Here is a 9,999-nt window from a genome sequence, read left to right as displayed (position 1 = left end):
AAGCTACAGGCAATCCCCGCTCTTTTGTAAATGATAACTGCGATTTCATTCTACACCACCGGTAGTTCAGAGCCTTTACAACTTTGCTACATATAAAATACGTAGACATATAAAACGTAGGCGTTTGTTAACATTTGTCGGAGATTGAAACTTTAAGAAAGAAATCTTGCGAGGGAAAATTATTGTAAATGATTTCCGTTGTATGTTCTATTTGCTACAAAAATAATAATTAATATAATATTCCTACTTAAGAACAACTATGACATAGAAAATGTGTGATCTAATTTGTTAAACATTTTTTGTGTTTTAACGATCTTGTGACATTTTAAAAGACATTCTTGCAGACCTTCACGTCAATAAAGTTAATGGATAATTTTGGTGGCAGTCGAAGGCCTCTAATACTTATTTCAATATTCGGTTACAAACTGGGTCACCACTCACATGAATGTAAATATATTCGAATAATAAGAAGTGGCAAGTCGATTCATATCGAGTCGGAATAACAGTGTAATGAATGGTCAAAATTAAAATACTCACACAATAGAAAGGCTTTTTTGAGACGCCGCAATAAACGTAAGTGGGCTATGTCTTTCCCACGTACATATTATGTATGTTAGATATTGTAAGTCTCTTTCGATAGCCCGCGCTATTAATACATTAACTGGACAAAATTTGGTACGGTGACGTCAGTACTTTCACGCCTTATGACTATGCTGATTGACATGAAAGAAGATAACTATTGTAATAAAAAGTTGTACCGGCAAAAAACACCAGCTAAATAATATCTTAACCTACATACCATCGGGTGGCGACGGGTACCGAGAGAGCTCGTTTCTTTTGAATGTGAATTTTAAATTGACTCCGAGTAGGGTCATATTCGAGTGGTTCTCTTTATCGGTCATTGTGACCGGCATCGGCGCTCGGTTATATTCTAATATTGACATTCAGGTGGCGAGCCGAGGCGAGGTTTCTTATACACTCGCGACCAGAGCTGCTTCGCCGGTACTAATAACTATTCCGCCGTAAGACAAGGTACTCTGCGCTTCGCCATATGCATGCACATGCCGGTTTCTAGTAACGCGCCCGCTGCCCGATACTCGGACCCCGGCTGATGAATGAATGATGTCACATACAACTATTTATTCTGCAATATCGTTGCATAATGCGTATTCTTTACTTTTAAATTAAGTTAGTTGCATTACAATTCAAAGAATAATTTCTAATTAACTTTATGCATAAATTGGTGTCACGAAATTATAACAAGTGAAACGAAAACAGTTGGGAGCTTTTTTTCTGTAGTATTTTGGTGGTCTCATAACGGTTCTGAGGCCACCGATGTGTGCCAGCGATGTCGGACGCCGAAACGAGAGCCGGCGGCCCGCCCCCTGCCTGCACGGACTCCTTGCAAGCGGATATTCCCATGTTATTATCTTATTTGAATGAAGTATTACTTGTTTGGACAAATGTTGTTTTATAATTTGTTTAATTTGAAGTAATTATAGTTAAAAACCTATTGAACACTACAATAAATGTAATTAGAAAATTGTAATTTTTGGCGAAAGAAATTGATCGCAGTGCAGCATACTCTGTGAGTGGGATTTGTCGAATGTATAGGTAAATATGAAATGTGAATGGCGGCACATGTGCGTCGAGTGTGGCAAGTTGCACAGGTCAATGGCACCTGCGAGGCCCAGATTCAGTTCCCCATAAGTTGCCATTTTCTCAGGAAGTGTCGGCGCGTGGTCCGCGACTGCGGGCGCGGCGGCGCGGCGTCACCTCGGCCGGCGGCGTGAGCGCATTCTATCACGGCAGAGGTCTGCGCGCGCATATTGACGCCGCGTTATTAATGCGCGGTCAGTAAGCTCACCTCGCCTCGTACCCAAGTTCACCTAACATATTTACCTTGTCTATGTCGCGGCACGGACAAGATAAATTACCGTACTGTTTTCCAATTACTAACTTTCGGTATTTGACGAATCATTCTGCGGTAGAGGTCGTAATATAACTAAGTTATATAGTACATCGGAGTCCGTGAACTGAGTCGTCGTAGCCTTGAGTTTTTGCGGTTAAAACGCGTGGACAACGTTAAAGGGGCTCGGAAAAAACCTCATCCAGCTATTTAGCCGTCGCGCCGACCACTAAGCGTGATTCCGCAGGTTAAGTGCGAAGCGTTACAACAAAACAAAGAACTCGGAAGCTCGGCAACCTTGTCGACGATCGTCTTCGTGACAAGCGACAAACAGATAATAACGAAACAGTTCCACATCCTAAACATACGTTATATAAACATACAAATCGTCTTCTTCCTTTTCCTTATTCAGCAAGGACTGGCAGAGATCCCGCAGGCTCTGCAGACGGACGTTTAAATGGGATGTAGCGAGCGTATTAGGCAATAAGGCGCTACCATTTAGTGTAGTTTCGAATAAGAATAGCCAATAAGGCTTTTTTACCGCACCGTATAAGGTGTCGAGCACTTAATAGGCTCCATAAAAGAAGCACTGCTTGAATTCGTGTGACCAGTTATATTGCAACTAATCTCATTCAAATTAATTCTTAATATTTATGATTTGTAGTTTAAGTTTGTTTGGTTAAGAGTTATTTGAAAATAAATATTATTAGGAGCTTTAGTAGTTTTTACAAAAAAAAAACTATTTACAAGGTCGAAGACGTGATATAATTACGATAACTAGATAAGTTTTACGTTATAACAAATGAATACCCAACTATGAGTAATTGTTCCATTAAAGGAAGGATAAATTGTAAAGTTTTCTGTACAAAACATCAAATTCTTAAGTACGAACAATTGAAAAAATAAAATTGTTTACATAAATTCTGTTAATGATTACATAAAATGTATGTATGTATGTATGTATGTATGTAGGTATATTTGTTTTGTATATATCTTTATGTTAATATTTATGTAGCTAATATAATATAATATAGTGTATGCTTTTGTTAACCTTACTGTTTAAGTGTTTATTTTACTTTGCACATCATCATTCATTACCTGCTAAACATCTAATTTGTATCGAAAGGTTAGCAGTAAGAAAACTCTATTAGAGTTATGCTCGCCTGTACTACCAATGCTCAATATGTATCTTTTTTTTGTGATTATTTTCCTTGTGTACAAAGTGTAAATAAATAAATAAACAATTTTATGCATTATCAAAGTGTATTGAATTAAACAGCGATCGATCTCTCGGCTGTCAGTTGGCGAGGTAGGCACAGTCACGCTGCCAACAGAGAAGTGGGTTGCCCGTTAACATCTCCAATGCCTCTTGCCTCCGATACCACGGCTCGTTGACTCATCACAAATATTGAGTGTTTGATACACACTCTAATGTGCTCCGCGTAATTCCTTTCTCGGAATACATCGCTACTCTATGTCTATGTGGCTTACATATAAATTGCATATTTATGACGGATTACCAACGGTCGCGAACTAGTAATATCTAATATTTTATTGTTTTGCTAGAGGTAATGAGTATAAGACAGTATTACTTTACTAAATTTTTAAATTTTATCGAAAAGTAATAGAATTCTTAAATATGACAGATAATTGAACTTTCTTACGGCCGGTTTTCCATTTACTTTAAAACAACATCATGAAATGCGTTTCCGAACAACCTAACTTGAGTTTTACTCCTTTGTAACTTACAGTTCAACCTAACACTAATTATATTTCTTACCTACGAGCTGTAAGAGTCATGAGCTAATAATAATAGGTTTTTGAGGTTTTCACTTATATTCTCGTTACCTAGATTCATTCAAGTTTCAACAGAGTAAAACTGAAGTTACTGAAAAAACGCATTTCATGAATTTATAGAACCAAAAACACTAACGAATGGTTAAACGTAGCTGGGAAACCGGCCATAAGTATCTTATAAATAGATTGTATAAGAACAAGCCTATTAAATAACTTGAGCAATAAAAAGCATAATGAATGATGTAGCAAAGTATACATTCTGTAACCAATAAAGTACTTTTAATAATCTCTTTATTCTCCATAACTACAGTGTAAAGAAACCGAAGCTCTATATTAAGATGGAGCTACAAAAATAATAATGATGCAAAAAGGTAACATAATATAAGGGCTTCGTTCGTTATAAAACGTATAAGAAAAGGATATTTTTTAGCGTGACAAGCCGGCGGCGGTTCGCGGAACCTTCACCCTGCACTTGAACCCGCTTCGCTCGCGCCTCGCGTCCTCGCCCGCTAGCCCGCACTCGCGCCCGCCTTTGCGCAATCGAGCATATCGGAATCGCCGTTTCGCACTCCACGTTTTGTATCTGTCACCGGTAAATTGTGTACGCCGTCCGTTTGTAATTTGCCTAGGAAACTCGCAAACTTCTACAAATTGCCGAAATACGTCACTTTTTCAGTGGATTCGTTCGATAAGGAATTTAGTATAGGTAAATCGGAGACAGAATGAGTACGCCATTTTCCAATGACATCGTTTTCGCTCTACGTTCTGGATTTCCTACTTTCTGTTTAAGCTAAAACCCCAATCTCGTTATCATTGCGTTTATTTTTCGTTACAGCCCTGCTATTGCTTTGATGGTCTACAATTATTTAAGCTTTAAGCGGTGACTTTTTTAAGCTTTTCCGTAAGAATGCTTTTGATATATTCAGACCAAGGACAGTAAACCTTCGAGTTAGGGAAATAAAGTTTTTATGAATTGGATTCAAGATGAAAAATATTTTTCATCTCATATGAAATCCTTGAATTAAAGCCAATAGTAATTAGAGCCTCTATTATATTATTTCATTGTATAATATTCACTTGCACCTAATGGACAAAAAAGTAACTTCGAGAAGCGAAACAAGTTGGGCAGGATGACATTCGATGCGCGCTCTTGTGTTAAATTAGAAAATGTTATCAAGATTATCTTCAGGGTTGTGCGCAATTAACTGTTTGTATGTTCATGCAAATGACACATACGTGTTTATAATTATTTTATTTTGTTTATCGCAAAACTCTAAACCAGCGATTTAGTATGGAATAATTGGTTGGAATTTATTAAAGCCATGTTTTTAAAGATAAGATTGCGAATAAGTCAATTTAATAATGTATTTTTATAGTAAAAGTAAAATCTGAAAGGGCAATGAATGTTTCTAAATTAAATTGTATATTAATAAAACAATAAACATTTTATCCAATAGTGATAGTTATGGTTTAACAAAAAATTCCGCAATTGCCATAAATGAGTAGGTACTTTTTGTTATCGCGATTGTAAGCATTACGTATTTAATTATTGTAATTTCTTGATATTTGCTTAATGCATTCTAGTGAAACAAGTGCCATTGCATTGGGTAAAAACCTTTTCGATGTTTATAATGAATCAAGAAAGAAAAGAATGTTGATTTGAGGAAGTAGGAGGTATAAGAACACAAAGAAAAAAAATCGATCCCTGTCTACTTTACAATTGATTTATTTTTTTTATCTTAAACGCAATGTTAAGCATGCTTAAATAATTATTCATGAGATTTGTATGAGTAATTTACTGTATTATTTTATAGAACGGATTAGGCTATTGATGAATTCAAGTTAAAGACTACATATATAAGTAAATGCCAATTAATTAACTACGAGCGAAAATCAGCGGGTGATACTGGAAGAGAGCGGCGCGGCGGGCGCATGATTTGAATTCAATCAACTTTGTTGGCGCAATCGTGAATGATTAGCGGTGGTGAGTGTGAAATATTGCATCCGCCACGCTCGGTGCCGTGGCACGCGGCTGTCTCGACACCAACACATCACAGGCCCTAGTAAAAACAACGCAAATTCACTTTAAATTATTCTTAATACCTCCGTAGGAAAATCATAAGCTATCAAATTACTACGAAAAGGCCCAAATAGAAAGGAAAATGACATTGAAAATACGCTCACTTTTATAATTTACATCCCGAGTCCGAACGTATACGAGACTAAAATTTGCCCGTCTTTTTCTAAGCATTTTCGGACTCTATTGAAATTAAGGTAAAATAACAAAAAAATACCAGAAAGACAGCTTCATAACATTTCCCTTAATATGTTTTGTAACAACCTGTATATCTACATAAACTATTCGATAAAAAATGTTTTGATGGAGTTCAATGCTTTTCACTTTTTTGTTAAAAAAACATAAAATTCCATATTTAAATGTTTTAACCAAGAATTCTAGTGTATTTCATTCTAGATATCAATTTCCGGACACCCTGTATAACTTTAACAAAAGAAATGTTGTGAAGGGTGCATGATGTTTGAAGACGTGTATGAAAAACTTTTCCATTAACTTTTTAGCCGCTTTGTGTTAGTTTACAGTACGGTAGCGCTCGCGATGCGCCAGAAAACAAAGATGAATAATGAATGATGCTAAGAGGGATGGCATGAAGGCAGTAAACGCGAAACAACTTTGACGAAAACACTTTGAGAGCTTTCTATGTGAAAATTCTATGATTTTTTACGACATTTTTATAGCTGTTGTGAAAACTGGAAAATTACTGGAATAACTTAATCTATATTACTTTTTCAGTGCCCAAATATTCTTATAAAACCCATATTCCCATTGCTTCATCTTGGACAATCAAAGATACTTTCGTACAGGTGTTCAGCAAAGACAATCCATGATTGTTCAGATAAATGGACAATACTACCTGCAATGTTGCTAACTGTACAAGTTTCAGTTTCTAAATAAAAGTTATTTTTGTTAAATGTTACCAATTTATTGGAAAATTAAATTGAAGGATACAATTTTTTTTATTATTTTTTTAAGTAAATTTTAAATGAAATTGTTTTGTTATTTAAAGTTTCCATCTATACTTAATTGAAGAAATATGTATTTTACTTAATAGTCTTAAGTATTAAATCTGATGTGATAAATCATATTTTAAATGTTTTAGTTAACTTAAAAACATTCAAACTTTATTTAAAATCAACTTTGCTTCACAGAAACTTTAATAAATAAAGTAAGGAATAAGTAGTCAAATTATTTTTATGCCTGCGTAAAGTCGCAGAAAATTAAAGCAAATGTCTTTACGCTCAAAAGTAAATACACGCATACACTTTAAAAAACTAAACAAATTATAGGTATATCTGTATTTTTCAAAGGTGTAAAAAATGTTCAAATTAAAGCTCTAAGTGCAGGCGCTCTTTGGAAGCGTAGCGGCGGAAAAGCTCAACGGCCCGTTTAATACAAATGATTCTCAAAGAAGCCTCTGTTTGTAAGCGGGATCCTTTTGAAACTTTTATAATTTAGGATCTCACGGTAAAAATAAACAACTTAAAATTGTTTTAATTAAATTAGCATAACCAAATGAAACTTTGCAAAAAAAGTAACTCACCTGTGTTCAGTAATGAAACAAGTCCGCGCTGATGGTGGCGGCAAACGGCAATTGTGGTTGCGGTGCGCGCTACACTGTCCGTGGCAGGAGTCGAGGTGTCGAGGTGTCGAGCTGTCGGGCTATCGAGCTGTGTATACGTTGTGCGTTCGGCGCGGCCGGGCCGGCACTGACGCGTCGAGCGCGAGGCGGGCTCGCGATGCCGCGCTCTCGGAGGCTTCTCGGCCGAGCTTTCCGCGACACGACCCGCACGCACTGCACACTGCACTCGCCCGGTACCGCCTCTACCCACGCGATTGTTCTCTCCTCGATCGTCTAATGTCCCGAGCGCCCGTCGCACGTTTGAACTCTGCGCACTGCCCGCTTAACCGTATAAATATGAAGCCCGGTGGCGGGGGACGGCGCCGGCCCGCGACGCATCGCGAATCCACATCGACATAAATTGAAGATGCAGCCGGTGTCCTCCACCATTGATTTTATTGCTTATCTATCAGTTACAGCCAATTAGCAAAAGCTCCACTCGGACGGCGCGTCACGACCGCTTCCGTGTTTGCGCCGGCCGCGGCGTTACGTATAGATACTTGGGGAATTGCCATAGACAGCAGTTACCCGACATCGACATCGCGCCGATTACTTTGATCATTCATAATTATGCTGATTATCTATTCCATATCTCATCGGAGCGCTCCCGCGCGACACGACAGGCTCGTCGAGTGGCCGGTGAAGACGTTATGTTGCGGAAACGATGTCCAGCACCGCTGATAATGCGACTGGTCGCAATAACATCCCGATATAGCAACAGCGTCGGTGTCGGCGTCGGTGTAGACTAGTCTGACCAGTGGGACTCTCGCGGCCTACGCGATACCTCCGCAGGAACACCTTTGCATTCTTAAGAGGAGAAACAAAGCGATAGTTTTGAAATAAAGCCCTCACTCTCGAGGCGGCGTACTCTAGTGGCTGCTCCCACTTATCTATGGAATAGGTGTGCTTTGATATTGCAGACATGATATATGTCGCAGGGCGTTTATAGATCATTGTACTAAGCTTTTACTGACATGCACATTACACTTTACAGTACCGTAAAATGTCTTTATGCTCTATATTTCTCTTACGCTAAATAATCCATACTACTTACGAGTACATATTATTCTTATAGTTAGTTATTTTCGTACCCAAAAATAAGATGTAGTTGTACAATTGATAAGCTACTTCCTTAGTAAAAATAATGATGTTCTAAAAAAATGTTCACAAATATAGGCATTGATAAGCTATACACAGGAATGGGGCTAATTAAAATGTATGAATAAACTCTGCGTAGTCATTCACATAACATTATAATGTATTGTAATTGAATCAAAAGCAAGCGCACTGTAAGTAGAAACGGCAGACGAACAGTAGAAGACATGCAATAAACATAAGATAAAGGTAAACTAATTTGAATCCGTTAGTTTCAATACTGCTTGTAGGGTATGATAGAGCATAGGCAAATTCACAAGTAACCAGTTTTTAACTACATTATAAGATAGTAGTTATAATTAGTAATCGTAATCGGCGGCGCCCCCTATGGGCAGTAAAACACCAAAAAATTTCATTCAAGTTTCGTCGTTGATTTTCGGATACTTTTTGGTTTTCTTTTCCTTTTTTTTTGCATATTTTTGTGAATTAACTAGTATATCTTATAATCTATGCTCTAGGCATAAGCCTAGCATAAGCTAGGAAATATTTTAAAGTAATTCGAATCCTCAACCACGTGCTCTTTACCATTAGGCTATTGGCGCCTCAAAATCACTTTCTCGCAAAGTTTAGTGCCAGGGTCCCGAAAGTCATTCCGTTATTTTTAACATTAGTATCATTACTTTTTGGTGTCTTAGACGTAAAAATGTTTTTTTTTCAGTAACAACAAAGTTTTACGACATACCAAGACTAGTATACGCAATTTCTTAGATAAGGTAGCGATGTCATTCCTGAACACGGAGACGTTTTATCTATAATTGAATCTATGTTCGAATATATTTTTTTCTATAAACATGTGAGTTTAATATAACAATGCATATTCTCCAGTTTTCCTCCTAGCTATCATAAAAAAAGTTTAATTTAGAAATATGCCCTATATTTCTCAAAACTGATTACTTGACCTTCTTAATTGACCATCGACAATTAAACATTAAGATATGTGTGGCATAATATAACCTATAATTTTCCCGATATTTTTTACCACTAGAAGTTTACTAAATGATTTAAAATGATCCCTCTGTTTTTTTTTTCATTATATTAAAAATGACAAATTCAAACTTATAGGTACTTTAGATAGACTAAACAATTTTGATAATTGCTATTCCACAAATGCACGTATTTCGTAAAAACGTATTAAATCGACATCATGTTGAAAAAAATTGCCATTGGGTATTTCCAAGCGAAATAAAATTACTTTGGATATACGGTTGAACATATTGATGTTGATAAAAATATTTATACTAACTACAAAATGACATTTTTCCCTATTTCCAATTTTTTCTGAGTGAAAAAATCAAAATAAATGATGTACTACTTAGTGCAAATATTTAGGTTATATTAAATTTAAGTATGAGACACTTAGGGTGAGTTGCACCATATCGCCGGTTACCGTTAAAGTTAAAATTATTTGTAACAGTAATATTTGGAATAACCTTAAAATTTACT

At 36.6% G+C, this 9,999-nt stretch overlaps 1 protein-coding gene across 2 annotated transcripts in view; it reads right to left on the bottom strand.

Annotated features, from left to right (window-relative positions):
- LOC106109295 (mucin-17) overlaps window positions 1–7,665 on the bottom strand; it is a 32,378-nt gene extending 24,713 nt beyond the window's left edge. For both annotated transcript variants that reach the window (XM_013290737.1, XM_013290738.1), the window contains exon 1: window positions 7,324–7,665. The gene's annotated coding sequence lies outside the window, so the exon portion shown is untranslated. The remainder of the gene's footprint in view (window positions 1–7,323) is intronic.
- Window positions 7,666–9,999: the final 2,334 nt, after the last annotated feature.

Source organism: Papilio polytes, unplaced genomic scaffold (genome assembly GCF_000836215.1).
Source record: "Papilio polytes unplaced genomic scaffold, Ppol_1.0 DF821289.1, whole genome shotgun sequence".
Lineage (NCBI taxonomy): Eukaryota > Metazoa > Arthropoda > Insecta > Lepidoptera > Papilionidae > Papilio > Papilio polytes.
This window is presented reverse-complemented; position numbering and strand designations above follow the sequence as displayed.